The sequence below is a fragment of the Artemia sp. Qi Xiang Cuo genome, chromosome 7, assembly GCF_049724085.1.
Source record: "Artemia sp. Qi Xiang Cuo chromosome 7, ASM4972408v1, whole genome shotgun sequence".
Taxonomy (NCBI): Eukaryota; Metazoa; Arthropoda; class Branchiopoda; order Anostraca; family Artemiidae; genus Artemia; species Artemia sp. Qi Xiang Cuo.
The window spans coordinates 28,327,451-28,341,271 of record NC_142800.1 but is presented as its reverse complement, the minus strand read 5'-3'; positions in this window follow the sequence as shown (position 1 = coordinate 28,341,271).

The window sequence follows — 13,821 nt, the reverse complement described above, 5'->3', positions numbered from 1 at the left end:
ATTGACACCAAAAGTGAGAATAACCAGCGTCATTTAAATTGGACTCATACGAAAAGAGACTAATTCATCAATCAGTTTAAAAACTGAAGCAATTACACTAAGCACGAAAAACAAACACTTAAAAAAAAAAACAAAAAAAAAACAAAAAAAATACATCTTAACTAATGGGTTAATAATGACGACCAGGGATGATTCAACTTAATTAAATGGGAATTATAGGCACGAATTCACTTTTCCACGGCTATAATGGGGTCAGCAATGCTGAATTTTCTAATTAGATAAGAGTTGCGCGTCCAAGCGGGAAAATGTGAAAGATATTTTGCGAATCGGAAGAAAACTGAACGAATTTTTGACTTGTCAGAATTTGTGAGCATTTTCCAAAACGGCGATATGAACAAATAATGTGGTAGAGCGACAGAGTTAAAAAGTTTCGAGAGAAGATGGCGTTTGAACCGTAACTTATTAGTTACAAAAGAAGCATATGATAACCCAACTCTACGCTCAATGTGAGCAATTATTAGTTGTCGCGTGTGCATTACTGACGAACCAATGGGAAGACCAAGGTACGTGATATGACCTACTGGCTTATTTCTACTATTTCCGAGAAGAATATCCCTAGGCGACGCTTGTTTCCAGTTCAAGAAAACTAATTCGGACTTTTCAGCATTGAACAGAAGACCTAGTGCTGCATACTCAGATTGTAGTGCTGTAAAAATCTCACTAATGTGCTGGATAGTGCGGCTCAAATTCAAAATGTTGTCTGCATAAAATACGAGAGATAAATCAAGACCAGCAAAGATGAATGATGTGGGAACAGCTGACTCCATTAGTGCAGCAAGAACTTCATTCTTGAAGAGTGAAAGGGAAGAAGCAGAACCTTGACGGGTACCTTTTCGACGTTGACAAAAATATCAGGGGTTGCTGCGTACACTTAAGTGCTGTCAGTATTATATAATAGATGGAGTATCAGGCAGATTTTAAGATGAGAATACATGTATCGGAGGGCTTCGATATAGGAGGGGCTCACTCGACGTTTTGCTGCATGGAGTAGCATAGCGGCGTGAATGAGAGAGTGGAACGCTTTACGAACGTCATGCCCAGCCAACACGAGAGTTTCACCTGATGCATCAGCATCGATCAATGCGTTCGCGACAACCGACAAAGCGTGGGCACAACCGACACGTGGCTGGAATCCAAATTGGTTAGGTGGAAAATAGCTTTTTGTGTTCATTTGGTCAATGACCAGAAGTTCAAAAAGCTCACAGAAGGTAGTAGCAACTGTTATAGGGTGGAAGGACGAGCACTGGATAGCGAGTTTACCTTTCTTTGAAATTGGAGTGAGATCTCCGATTGAGAAAGAAGACGGTACAACTCCTTGGGTAACAATCATCTGTATCAAAAGAGCAATATGGTTTACCAGCAGCTCGCTTCCATGCAGAATGTGAAGAGCGCTTATTTTGTCGATGCCAGAAGAATTCTTACGCTTTAGGCGTTGGATTGCTCCCAGTACAGAATCAGCTGAAACAACAAAATTGTCGGTTGGACAGCTAGACAGAAATTTATCAAGCTGATCTTCATATTCGGACTGTAGGGCGGCATCTGGTGGGGATAATTCAGCAGAGAAGTATGAATTCCATTCGGAATCAGGAATAACTTGAGCAGATAGGTGGGCCCTAGGAGGATCTCTTGATACATTTCTCCAGAAGGAAGGTTGGGACAGAGAAGCTTGCTGGGATGTCTCTTCAACTATCTGGCTCATGTGGATACATAGTTCTCTTGCAAACTTTCTTTTGGTAGAAAGACGAATGTTAGAAACCCAGCCAGAGCGAGGACGGTCGCACTGGAGCCACAAATGGTACGAAAATTTGGATTTTCTCCAAGCTTCAACTAGGCTCGGATTACTGGACCAGTGCTTTGTGACACCCCGATGTATACGTTTAAGAGGTATACTGGCTTTTTCTGCGCATCACAGAGCATGGCAAATTTGTGCAAGATATCTAGCAACATCCGTATTTCATTTGCATCAACTTGCGGATTTTCCATGAGCAGCTGGAACGGTACATGAATTTTATGGAGGACAGAATTAGTTACTGCAGCAAAAAGGTCATCTTGGATATTTTCCCAATCCCTGTAAAATTGGGCATGGGGCTGATGTGGATCTTTCGGCAATATCCTAAGCCAATCGTCAAAAATACCAGACAAAATAGAAGTACGTAATAATGAGGCGTCAGTTAAATTACAGTTAAAATCTCCTATAATAATGCAACACTTACCTAACAGGCGAATCTTTGAAAGGCAAGATCCTAGTTTCTCACACACTGAAGTAAATAAAAATTCTGATTGGTCATTACGATAATCTGTTGTGAGATAGATGTTTACAATAACATACTCTTTTACACGGACAGCAAGAAAAAAATCACATGAATCAAAAATACTCGACCGGCACGAGGTCCTAACAAGCATCGCAATACCACCCAAGGGGCGGCCACTAGAAGCGGATCGTTTAGCGGGCACCAAATAGCTAGTAAAATTATTGTCAATTTTCAGAAGGCCTAAACTATGACTCGTCAAAAAATGCTCTTGCAAGCACAATACGTCACAATTCGAAAGCAAACCTTTTATCACAGGAATTTTGACTAAAAGTCCATCATTAATATTCCACGAAAGTACAGCTTGCGTAGTAGTAGACACATCCATGTCATACCATGGGCTTTGCTAGTTGACTGTTGTTATTAGGACACTTTACACTGTAACAAGTATGGCCGGTAACTTTACATTCTAGACAGAACATTTTTTCCGAACATGGAGAGGCACTGTTTGAGGTGTGATCGCATGATCCACAGCGAGAGCAGAGGGCCCGATTAGAGCACTGCGAGGCCAGATGCCAAGTCTAATGACATGAGAAACAACGCTTTGGGAGATATGCAAATGCTTGTGCCAGAAAGCTTTTCGTAGCCAACTTTCACAGAAACTTTTAAGAACTGATCCAGGTTTTGTTTTGACTCAAAGTATATATATATATACTATATATATATATATATATATATATATATATATATATATATATATATATATATATATATATATATATATATATATATATATATAAATATATATATATATATATATAAAATATGTAGTGGAACTTCTTTGGGCCATCTAATAGTCTATCATACAGATATGTAGTACGACAGCATTTGATCTGATCGGTCAATGCCTGACATTCCTTTATTGCGATCTCGGATTAGGCTATGTTCAGTTTGATAGAAATTTTTCCATTGCAATCGGATATTTTGCAACAGCATGCATGGGCGTAGCTTGGGGGGGGGGATATAAAGAGTGTATCAGCAAAAGCGCCTAGTGTTCCGACAAATGCTGACACAAGCTAAATTAAACCAGAAACATAAGCTAAATTCCAAGGTGTCGGGCCCCCCCCTAGCCACACCCCGGCGTGCATATTTGAAATGGTAAATATATGTCGTTTGTCTTTCCAATTGTGTAAAGTACCAGGACCATTTTGCTTCCAGATTCACTCCCCCTTTTTAAGTTTACGATTTAACTCATCTTTGGGGTTTCCCATTCTGTTAATTACCTGGGTTCCACGCACGAAGTTTTTTGTATATTTAGCAGCGTGTTAGAGTAACAGAATTGTACAAATTATCTATATAAACTGTGTATCCCTTATACTCTTAAAAAGGGCACCAGAACTTTTAATTTTGAATTGAATTAACTCCTTTAAAAGTTTCTATGATATTTCAAGCTATTGTAGTGTTAGTGCCTATGATACTGCTTATACACCGTTTTGAAAACCTGCGTGCATACAGTTTTTTCCTTTAATTGAAACTCCTAAACATTCCCTAAAAGTTCCATCTTAATATCTCTAGCGTCATTAGTTACATTAACTGCAGTAGTAGTATTAAAAGCATACATATAGTACCTTCTTGCTAGTTCAAAATCTCCAACAACTTACCCTTAAAGTTTTAACTTAATACTATAAGCTTTTTTTCAGATATTGCTTTGTCACATTTTTGAAAGTTCACAGGCTCATATTTTTTTTTATTGCGTTAGTTCAACATCCACCTCAATATTCCTCAAAATCTTCACCTTAATAACCTTAGCCTGTGCAGTAGCAACAGTTGCAGCAGCACTAGTAGCAGTATGCGCATAGTACCTTTGGTTTCTTCAACATCCCCTTCTACAGACGCTGAAAGTTTCAGCTTAATATATACCATCAGCCATTCCATAAGCATTTCTGATCCGCCCGCTTGACAACCTGTGCGGGTATAGTTTGTTTCGATAGTTCCATACAGTTTCTGTATATCCCAAAATTTTCATCTTAATATCCTTAGTTTTGATAGCTGTAGTAGTAGTAGCTGTAGAATTGATTGTATTAGCCTATACTTTAGTGGCAGTAGTAGTAATAACAGTAGCAGTTGTATGAGTAGAAGTATGAGTAGTAGTAGCATTTGGATGCAAATATTTTCTTTTGGTTAGTTCAACATCCCTCACAACAAGCTCTGTTAGTTTTAACTTCACACACCAAACTGTTCCTAAGATATTGCTGTTACGCCCTTTTGATAACCTTGGATACAGAGGGCATATTGTGATTCAGTTCACCTTCCCCCCTCAAAATTTCACCATCATGCCCTCTGGCATAGTTGTAATAGTAGTCACAGTAGTAGTTATTGAAACTACTAGTATTTGTATTGGATAGCACTAGTACTACTAGCAGCAGTAGTATTAACCTATTGCCTTTTGGTCAGTTGAACATCCCTCTCATCAAGTCTTGAAAGTTTCAACTTATTACAATTAGCCGTTGCTATGAGATGGTTGATATGTCCTTTTGATAACCTGTATGTTCATATTATTATTATTATTATTATTTATTGGAAAACCCGTCATACAAAAAAGGAAAAGACGGAGCAATAAGCAAAAAAAAAAATCAATACACATAAACTTAGGAGTTATACATGTGGTTTGTAGTGACGAACGCTGGAGCTAATATCTAAATCAGCACTTAGAACAAATTACACAAAACGAGAAAGAAAGACACAATTATACGCTGCTCTGTAGGTACGCGACATGTTTCTTTTCTTTTTTTTTAGGCTCCTAAATACTGAACAAACATAAATAATATGAACATCATTGCATCAAGCCGTAATTGGTAAAAAAAAACAAAAAAAAAAAAAAACAATCAAAAGTTAATTAAAAAAGATATACAGTAGATAATCATATTAAATAATTTAAATATTACAAAAAACGTTAAAAACATTTACACGACACTTGCGCCCGCTGGTCTTGAATTCAGATCACTCTCAAAAAATGATTAATTTTCCCCTATATACAAAAATAACAGAAATAAGAAATTTATTCAATCACGGATCCTTTTACAAATTTACTTGAAGCAATATGCTTAAAAGAATCGATAATTAATAAACAACTCTATTATTAGTAATATACGCAATATATTATAAAAAAAAGATTGACACCAAAATTGAGAATAACCAGCGTCATTTAAATTGGACCCATACGAAAAGAGACTAATTCATCAATCAGTTTAAAAACTGCAACAATTACACTAAGCGCGAAAACAAACACTTAAAAAAAAAATAATAAAAAAACACAACAAATACATCTTAACTAATGGGTTAATACTGACGACCAGGGATGATTGAACTTCATATAATGGGAAATATAAGCACGAATTTGATTTTCCACAGCTATAATGAGGTCAGCAATTCTAAATTTTCTAGTCAGATAATAATTGCGCTTCCATGAGAGAAAACGTAAAAGATGTTTTGCGAATTGGAAGAAAACTGAACGAATTTTTGACTTGTCACAATTTCTGAGCCTTTTTCAAAATGGCAATATGTACAGATAGTGTGGTAGAGCAACAGAGTTAAAAAGTTTCGAGAGAAGATGGCGCTTGAACCGTAACTTATTAGTTACAAAAGAAGCATATGATAACCAAACTTTACGCTCAGTGTGAGCAATTATTAGTTGTCGCGTGTGAGTTACTGGCGAACCAATGGGAAGACCGAGGTACGTGATATGATCTACTGGCTTAATCCTACTATTTCCGAGAGGAATATCCCTGGGCGACGCTTGCTTCCAATTGAAGAATACAACTTTAGACTTTTCAGCATTGAACTGAAGACCTATTTTTACATACTCAGATTGTACCGTTGCAAAAATCTCGCTTATGCGCTGGATAGTGCGGCTGAAATTCAGAATGTCGTCGGCATAACATACGAGAGATAAATCAAGACCGGCAAAGATAAATGATGTGGGAACAGCTGACTCTGCATCAAGAACTCCATTATTGAAGAGTGAAGGGGGAGAAATAGCACCTTTGACAGGTACTTTTTTCAACACTAACAAAAATATTACGGGTTGATGCGTAGACATGATAACTATCAACTTTAGCTAATGGATGAAGTATTAGGTGAACTATAAGACAATAATACATGTCTCGAAGGGCTTCGATATATGAGGGGCTCACTCGACGTTTTGCTGCATGGAGTAGCATAGCGGCGTGAATGAGAGAGTGGAACGCTTTACGAACGTCATGCCCAGCCAACACGAGAGTTTCACCTGATGCATCAGCATCGATCAATGCGTTCGCGACAACTGACAACGCTAGGGCACAAACGACACGTGGCTGGAATCCAAATTGGTTAGGTGAAAAATAGCATTTTGTGTTCAGTTGGTCAATGAACAGAAGTTCAATAACCTCACAGAAGGTGGTAGCCACTGTTATAGGATGGAGGGACGAGCACTGGATAGCGAGTTTACCTTTTTTTGGAATTGGAGTGAGATATCCAATTGAGAAAGAAGACGGTACAACTCCTTGGGTAAGAATCATCTGCATCAAAAGAGCAATATGGTTTACCAGCAGCTCGCTTCCATGCAGAATGTGAAGAGCGCTTATTTTATCGATGCCAGAAGAATTCTTACGCTTTAGGCGTTGGATTGCTCCCAGTACAGAATCAGCTGAAACAACAAAATTGTCGGTTGGACAGCTAGACAGAAATTTATCAAGCTTATCTTCATATTTGGACTGTAGGGCGGCATCTGCCGGGAAGAACTCAGCAGAAAAGTATGAATTCCGTTCGGAATCAGGATTAACTTGAGCAGATAGTTGGGCCATAGGAGGATCTCTTGATACATTTCTCCAGAAGGAAGGTTGGTACAGAGAAGCTTGCTGGGATGTCTCTTCAACTATCTGGCTCATGTGGATACATAGTTCTCTTGCAAACTTTCTTTTGGTAGAAAGACGAATGTTAGAAACCCAGCCAGAGCGAGGACGGTCGCACTGGAGCCACAAATGGTACGAAAATTTGGATTTTCTCCAAGCTTCAACTAGGCTCGGATTACTGGACCAGTGCTTTGTGACACCCCGACGTATACGTTTAAGAGGTATACTGGCTTTTTCTGCGCATCACAGAGCATGGCAAATTTGTGCAAGATATCTAGCAACATCCGTATTTCATTTGCATCAACTTGCGGATTTTCCATGAGCAGCTGGAACGGTACATGAATTTTATGGAGGACAGAATTAGTTACTGCAGCAAAAAGGTCATCTTGGATATTTTCCCAATCCCTGTAAAATTGGGCGTGGGGCTGATGTGGATCTTTCGGCAATATCCTAAGCCAATCGTCAAAAATACCAGACAAAATAGAAGTACGTAATAACGAGGCGTCAGTTAAATTACAGTTAAAATCTCCTATAATAATACAACACTTACCTAACAGGCGAATCTTTGAAAGGCAAGACCATAGTTTCTCACACGCTGACGTAAATAAAAATTCCGATTGGTCATTGCGATAATCTGTTAGGAGATAGAAGTTAACAACAACATACTCTTTTACACGGACAGCAAGAAAAAAATCACATGAATCAAAAATACTCGACCGGCACGAGGTCCTAACAAGCATCGCAATACCACCCGAGGGGCGGCCACTGGAAGCGGATCGTTTAGCAGGCACCAAATAGCTAGTAAAATTATTGTCAATTTTCAGAAGGGCTAAACTATGACTCGTCAAAAAATGTTCTTGCAAGCACAATACGTCACAGTTCGAAAGCAAACCTTTTATCACAGGAAGTTTGACTAAAACTCCATCATTAATATTCCACGAAAGTACAGCTTGCGTAGTAGTAGTCACATCCATGTCATACCATGGGCTTTGCTAGTTGACTGTTGTTATTAGGACACTTTACACTTTAACACGCATGGTCAGTAACCACACAATCTAGACAGACCATTTTTTTCCGAACGCGGAATAACATCGCTTGAGGTTTGATTGCTGAATTAAAAGCAACAGCAGAGTGCCTGATAAGAGCAATGCAAGGCCAGACACCAAGTCTTATGACCCGAGAAGCAGCATGTAGGGAGATATGCAAATGCTTGTGCCAGAAAGCTTTTCGTAGCCAACTTTCACAGAAACTTTTAAGAACTGATCCAGGTTTTGTTTTGACTCAAAGTAGACCATGAATACTCGGGACTTTCCGCACTGTGAAACTTTCACGTAATTTGGTACAAGATATTTTAATTGATTCTCATCATATTCGATCGATACGTCTTTCAGGATCCCCATTAACAGTGGGGATTTTACACTCGTTTAGATGCCTGATTCATTGTTTTAAGCATTCTTGGCTCTATTGTTCAGTGCACGCTTTGAGTAAACAGCAAGTTTTCCGTTATGAAGCCGATTTTTTAATTTCAGTGATTTCACCTGAGGCCTCAGGTCAAATTTTATCGATGAAGTCTTTACGAGAATTAGGTGAGGTCAGGTTTGCACGACAGTTCTTTAGTATAACCGCAAACGTAGGAGCTGGGGCAGGGTTAATTGTTACGTTGGTATCAATTCTAGCTGGCCAAACAGGGCCTGAATGCGTCGCATTCTCTAAAAAGCCGTCAATTTTCCGAGAGAGCTCATCAGCTCTTTATACAGAAACTCTTTAGTACTGATAATAGTACCATGATCAAAAAAACTTACAGCTTTTCCGATAATCAGATCAATTTTCGCACCATCAAGCATAGATCTCGTGACAAAGTTCTGTAATGGGTTTAAAATAATTTTCTTATTTTGATCGGTCATTGCGCAATCTAATTATCATAGCCAGGGACAGTCGAGTATTCCGATCAAAATATATATGTAGTAGGTCAATTAATATGTATGTCAAATAATGTAATCCAAGTTCAAGGTGAACTATTTTCATGTCCAAACCCGATTATGAAATTAATTTAATAAAAACCATAGGGAATCACAAATGTCTTACTGTATTAACAGTTTTACTGTATGAATGAGATTATATCCAAAAAGAGGTGTTTTCAGTATGAACACTCAATGTAGACTGAATATGCTTCTTGAACTTCTCATCTCAATGCTCAGAGCCCTACAAGTAGTTGCAATTGAAATGGTAGAAGTAGATATAGCAGTAACAGTGGTATTAGCAGTAGTGTGCACATATTGCCTTTTGTTGAGATGATCTTCCTCTAAGCATTGTCTGAAAGTTTCAACTTAATACCCACATCAATTCTTAAGATACGCTATTTTGACAATGTGCATGCACATAGCGCTTTTTGATTTAGTTCAAATTTCCCCTTAATACTGTAAATGGAGTAGTGTTGTAGTAGTAGTGGTGGTAGTTGTAGTAATATTGATAGCATGCAAATATTGCCTTTTTGATCATCTCCCTTATCATTTCCTGAATTTTCCAAATTAATATACTCAGTTATTCCTGTGTTGTACCCTTTTCAGTTATTCCAATCCCATCAAAATTCTCTGAAAGGCTCATCTGAATATCCTTCGTCTTCTTGGAAAGTAAAGTTCCAACATGCATACCTTTCTCAATAACATATACTATGTGTAAACAAGGAATGAATTTCCTAACATACAGGCCTTGTCCTTAGGACTCTGGGGAGGTTGACATCCCCAATGCTGGATCTTTCAACAATGCTGAGCAAAATAGCTCTTATAATTTCGATCGGATATGTTTTGGGGAATGATAGGCTTGGGGTGACGTCCCTCCATTCAATTTTGACTCTTAAAAAGTTTATACAACTACCCGTTCCATACAGTGGCGGGTCCAGGGGGGCGAGGGGGGCGCGTGCCCCCTAACGTAGTCTAAAGTAGTGTAACTTAATTAACGCAAGTTTGCGTTAATTGAACTTGCTCATAACGCAAGTTTATCTGATCAACCTATTTCACGCCCCCCCCCCTAAATTTTTTTTTGGATCAACCTATTTTGCCCCACCCTAAAAAAATCTTGGATTTGTCCCTGGTTCCATAAAAATCTTATATGCCCTGGGCATAACCTAAAACCCTTGCCCATGGGTTATGGGGGATTGTGTCCACCCAAAAGACATTGTTATATGATTTTTGGACTATTTGAAACAAAATGGCTATCTCACAGTTTCAATTAAATGTGTTATGGGAAAAGAGGATTTCAGGGAGGCGGGCTAGTTGTTTTCCATCGTGTTTTACTTTTAAAAGGGAACTAGAACTATACATTCTAATTAAACGAGCCTCTTCTAAAGTTCACACGACTACCCCTTTCATAAAAACCTTATATGTCCTTGGGGCATAACTTACAACCCTTACCCCCAGGCTCAGGGGGATTCTGTCCATCCTAAAGGCCTTATTACATGATCTTTGGACTATTTTTTAACAAATGGCTATCTCAAATTTTTATCGGATGCATTTATGGAAAATAAACCGTAGGGAGGGGGGACTGCCCCCAATCACTTTGACTCTTAAAAAGGGATGTAGAACATCTGATTTTCAATCAAATGAGCCCCCTCCGAGGTTTATCTGACCACCCTTTCCATAAAAACCTTATATGCCCTCGGGGCATAACTTATAACCCTTGTGCTGAGGCCTCTGAGGGGGGGGGGGTGTCATCCTCAAAAGTAGAGGAGGGGGTACCAGCCCCATTGCTCACCCCTGCTGCCACCTACAACTTTTTTAACACCATATATTGACACGAGAACCACGTGGTTTATGGTTTTTGTCAGTGAGAATTTGAAAAAACAGGAATTTTGTCAATTTTATGTATGTTTTCTTGGATGGTTATGTGTGTTGTTCGATTTATTTGATGTTTTTCATGGATGTTTAATGGTTTTTGTCAGTGAGAATTTGAAAAACAGGGACTTTGTCACATTTATGGATGACAACAGCAATTCATGTCTGTTTTATGTTTTTCTCAGTGAGAATGAAAAAACAGGAATTTTATCACTTGGAAAAACATGAATTTTGTCACATTTATGGTTGTTTTCATGGATGGATATGTGTGTTGTTCGATTTATTTGATGTTTTTCTCGAATGTCAACATCAAATTATGGATGTTTTATGGTTTTTGTCAATGAGAATTTGAAAAACAGGAACTTTGTCACATTTATGTCAGTTTTTATGGTTTTTGTCAGTGAGAATTTGAAAAACAGGAACTTTGTCACTGAGAAAACCATAAACCACGTGGTCCTGTCAGCATTTTTAATGCTGAAGGGGCACCATATATGGGCATGGAATCCCCTGGGAAATTGATTGCATAATCGATTGGGAATTTGGAACACCTGTGCTGTCGACCTCAATTCACCTATCGTGAATCAATAATCCCCCTTAGAAACAACAAATTAATTTCCCCTTCTTGACAGATCAATCAATCAATGACATCATCTGTCAGACTTTAAAAATTTCCGCCTAGAAACATTTCTCCAGGAATAGATCCATATCATTAATGTCTTTGCCTCGGGAACAACTCTTTTGGTCGAACTACAAAGGATATTAATAACCAAAGGCCATGGAAACAATTAGGCAAGAAACATCTTAGCGATGAATTGTTTTAGCGCGCGAGAAGGTTTCCTATTAATTTGAAATGCGTTAGCACAGAGATGCCAATAACAAAGGAACACGCTGAATTTACGTTTAGTGATTATTTGGGCGAAACCGTTTTAGACAGGTTATGGAACTATTTCGGCGAAACAGATAGAGACATTTTAAAAGAAGATTTTTGAAGAGATTTTGGAGGAGGTTTTGAGTGTGGTCGTTATAATACACAAGTTTCATTTGAACAGTGTTGTGAGGTCCTCTAACCCAACCCCAAAGGGTTCCGATCCTCCTACCCCAACCCCGAAGGAAGCCCCCGGTCCTCAAAGCCCCCCAAGCTCCCAAAGGGCCACCGGCGCCCCCAAAAGCCCACCCAGACCCCCAAAGGCCATCCCCAGGCCCCAAATGTCCCCCAGGCCCCCAACTGGCCCCCCGGACCCCCAAAGGCCCTCCCTATGCCCCAAAGGTCCTCCTCCGGTCCCCAAAGGCCCATCGAGCTCCCAAAGGGCCACCGGTGCCCCAAAGGCCATCCACCGGTCCCCTGGCGCCCCAAAGGCCCACCCAGACCCCCAAATGCCATCTCCGGACCCCACAGCCCATCCCCGTAGTGTGTGGTTGTGGTTTACCTTGTCACAGTTACATTTTCATGATTTTTCAAAGTTCATTCTGAATTTCTTTCGTTGAAATGCAAGAGTTAGACTATTTCAATAGCGTTCGGTTGTGGTTTACCTTGTCAAAGTTACATTTTCTTGATTTTTCAATGTTCATTATGAATTTCCTTTGTTGAAATGCAAGAGTTGGAATATTTCAGTAGTGTTTGGTTGTGGTTTACCTTGTCACAGTTACATTTTCTTGATTTTTCAAAGTTCATTTTGAATTTCTTTAGTTGTAATGCACGAGTTTGAATATTTCAGTAGTGTTTGGTTGTGGTTTACCTTGCCACATTTACATTTTCTTGATTTTTCATAGTTCATTTTGAATTTCTTTTGTTGTAATGCAAGAGTTGGAATATTTCAGTAGCGTTCAGTTGTGGTTTACCTTGTCAAAGTTACATTTTCTTGATTTTTCAACGCTCATTTTGAATTTCCTTTGTTGAAATGCAAGAGTTGGAATATTTCAGTAGTGTTTGGTTTTGGTTGACCGTGTCACAGGTACATTGTCTTGAATTTTCAAAACTCATTTTTAATCTACTTTGTTGATATGCAAGAGTTGGAATATTTCAGTAGAGTTAGGTTGTGGTTTACCTTGTCACAGTTACATTATATTTATTTTTAAATGTTCATTTTGAATTTCTTTCCTTGAAATGCAATACTTGGAATATTTCAGTAGTGTTTGGTTGTGGTTTACCTTGTCACAGTTAAATTTTATTGATTTTTCAAACTTCATTTTGAATTTCCTTTGTTGAAATGCAATAGTTGGAATATTTCAGTTGCGTTAGGTTGTGGTTTACCTTGTCAAAGTTACATTTTCTTGATTTTTCAAAGTTCATTTTGAATTTCCTTTGTTGAAATGCAAGAGTTGGAATATTTAAGTAGAGTTTGGTTGTGGTTTACCTTGTCACAGTTACATTTTCTTGATTTTTTAAAGTTCATTTGAATTTCTTTCGTTGAAATGCAAGAGTTGGAATATTTCAGTCGTGTTTTGTTGTGGTTTAAATTGTCACAGTTACATTTTCATGATTTTTTCAAAGTTAATTTTGAATTTCTTTCTGTGAAATGCAAGAGTTGGACTAGTTCAGTAGTGTGTGGTCGTGTTTTACCTTGCCACAGTTACATTTCTGGATTTTTCAAAGATCATTTTAAATTTATTTAGTTGAAATTCAAGAGTTGGACTATTTCTGTAGTGTTTGCTTATGGTTTAACTTGTCACAGTTACATTTTCAAGATTTTTCAAAGTTCATTTTGAATTTCTTTCTTTGAAATGCAAGAGTTGGACTATTTCAGTAGTGTTTGGTTATGGTTTACCTTGTCACAGTTACATTTTCCTGATTTT